This window comes from Mirounga angustirostris, unplaced genomic scaffold (genome assembly GCF_029215605.1).
Source record: "Mirounga angustirostris isolate CCGP_5_RB_7025 unplaced genomic scaffold, mMirAng1.0.hap1 SCAF_4, whole genome shotgun sequence".
Lineage (NCBI taxonomy): Eukaryota > Metazoa > Chordata > Mammalia > Carnivora > Phocidae > Mirounga > Mirounga angustirostris.
The window spans coordinates 27594793-27597371 of record NW_026991712.1 but is presented as its reverse complement, the minus strand read 5'-3'; the positions used below and the strand labels follow the sequence as shown (position 1 = coordinate 27597371).

Genomic DNA, 2579 nt, shown 5'->3' with positions numbered 1-2579 from the left:
ATACTTCATTATTTATACATACATATGTATTATATGTATATATTTGAAATATTGATGTATAAGTAATTCAATGCATTTATACGTGTACATATTTATAGGGTTCATTGGAAGTGGCATAATATACCTTGCAGTTATCATACATATAGTTTTTATTACTTGTAGCAGAAAATTACTTTTGTTATAGATGCGTATCTGAAAATATAATGGCAATATAAATAAATATACAATCATTTGCTTTTAATACTAATTTTCAGTAAATCTAAAGCAAGATTGATCTCTACTAATAATGAATGGTAATAACACTCATAAAATGTTATAAAATAATAACACAAAGGTATTAAACTCCCACTGACAAGACAGGAATATCATATTTCTGTAAATATGGTAACAGTTCAAGTGGTAGAATTAAATTTACTGCAGACAAAAATAAACATTAAATACATTTCTAAGAAAGCAAATGAAAAGTTATGTAAAAATTATCTGTAGTCCTCACTACTTGTACATTGATTCTAAACTTTACTGAGATTTTCATGAAGTTCTACTAAAGTTACAGGAGATAGTGTGACCAATATTAGCTTACCTACAACTTGTTCTTCTAGTACAAAAATCCTTAACGTCATGCCTGAATCAACTCTAACATAATCCATTCTATTTTATAATCCCAAAATGAACAACCCCTACTATTATGTCACAGTTTCAGATAAGACATTTAATCTATTTTGTGACAGGAAAATGAATTCAAATGAATGATTTGCATTACTTAGAAAGTTTACTGTAACAAACTATAGAAATGATCCCTGAAAGTATAGTCCAAAGAAGACATCCAAATGGCCAACAGACACATGAAAAAGTGCTCAACATCGCTCGGCATCAGGGAAATTCAAATCAAAACCTCAATGAGATACCACCTCACACCCGTCAGAATGGCTAAAATTAACAAGTCAGCAAAAGACAGATGTTGGCGAGGATGCGGAGAAAGGGGAACCCTCCTACACTGTTGGTGGGAATGCAAGCTGGTGCAGCCACTCTGGAAAACAGTATGGAGGTTCCTCAAAAAGTTGAAAATAGAGCTTCCCTACGGCCCAGCAATTGCACTACTGGGTATTTACCCCAAAGATACAAAAGTAGGGATCCGAAGGGGTACGTGCACCCCGATGTTCATAGCAGCAATGTCCACAATAGCCAAACTGTGGAAAGAGCCAAGAGATCCATCGACAGATGAATGGATAAAGAAGAGGTGGTATATATATACAATGGAATATTATGCAGCCATCAAAAGGAATGAGATCTTGCCATTTGCAACGACGTGGATGGAACTGGAGGGTATTATGTTGAGCGAAATAAGTCAAACAGAGAAAGACATGTATCATATGATCTCACTGATATGAGGAATTCTTAATCGCAGGAAACAAACTGAGGGTTGCTGGAGTGGGGGGTGGGGTGAGAGGGATGGGGTGGCTGGGTGAGAGACATTGGGGAGGGTATGTGCTATGGTGAGCACTGTGAATTGTGTAAGACTGTTGAATCTCAGATCTGTACCTCTGAAACAAATAATGCAATATATGTTAAGAAAAAAAAAAAGAAGAAGAAGGTAACAGGAGGGGAAGAATGAAGCGGGGGAAATCGGAGGGGTAGACGAACCATGAGAGACGATGGACTCTGAAAAACAAACTGAGGGTTCTAGAGGGGAGGGGAATGGGAGGATGGGTTAGCCTGGTGGTGGGTATGGAGGTGGGTATTCTGCATGGAGCACTGGGTGTTATGCACAAACAATGAATCATGGAACACTTCATCTAAAACTAATGATGTAATGTATGGGGATTAACATAAGAATAAAATAAATAAATTAATTAATTAATTAAACCTGGAAAAAAAAAGTTTACTGTAACTTAAAATAAAAGTTGAAATCTTAATAATAGAAATTAGTTTAATGTACATGCTTTAAAAGTGACACTAACTTTTTTAGACCAGCCTCGAAAACTTCCATGTAGATAATTAAGGAAAAAAAAAAGCAAGGTATTTCCTACTTACAGGATATGTCAACTTAAGAGGCATCTTTGACAAAACATTGGAAAAATCAAACAAAAAACTCTAGTGCAATAAATGTTCTTTAATTCTTTAAACTACTATATAATGGCATATATTCAGGCTTGGAATATCATACCTTTTTTTTAAACCATAGCAATACAAGTTAATATACAGACTTCACCTTGAGATTTAAGATTCTTCTGAATTGCTTTTGTCATAAATAACTGTTTATAGCATCACATCAACTTATTGTTGCCTGAAATCCTATTCTTTATTTTAGTGCATTTTGTGGCTTTACTACTGCCAGTAAACATAGGGAAGGCTGTTTAGATTCTGTCTGCATGTTAATTTAAACACACACACACATGCTCTGCTTTTATAGGTATCTTAAGTCAAGTGTTCTAACACATGCACAAATTTCCTTGTGGACCTTCCTTTCAGGAGAAATTTAGCCATATTCTGTATGTTAGCATAATGTACAACTTAGATAGTAGTTGCTCATTGTAATTGCTGGTGCTTGCTACCATGGACGTATCACTCAAAGTTTGCTC

The 2579-nt window shown here is 35.0% G+C and overlaps 1 pseudogene; it reads right to left on the bottom strand.

Annotated features, from left to right (window-relative positions):
• Window positions 1-737: 737 nt before the first annotated feature.
• Window positions 738-813, bottom strand: LOC123860554 (small nucleolar RNA U3; annotated as a pseudogene).
• Window positions 814-2579: the final 1766 nt, after the last annotated feature.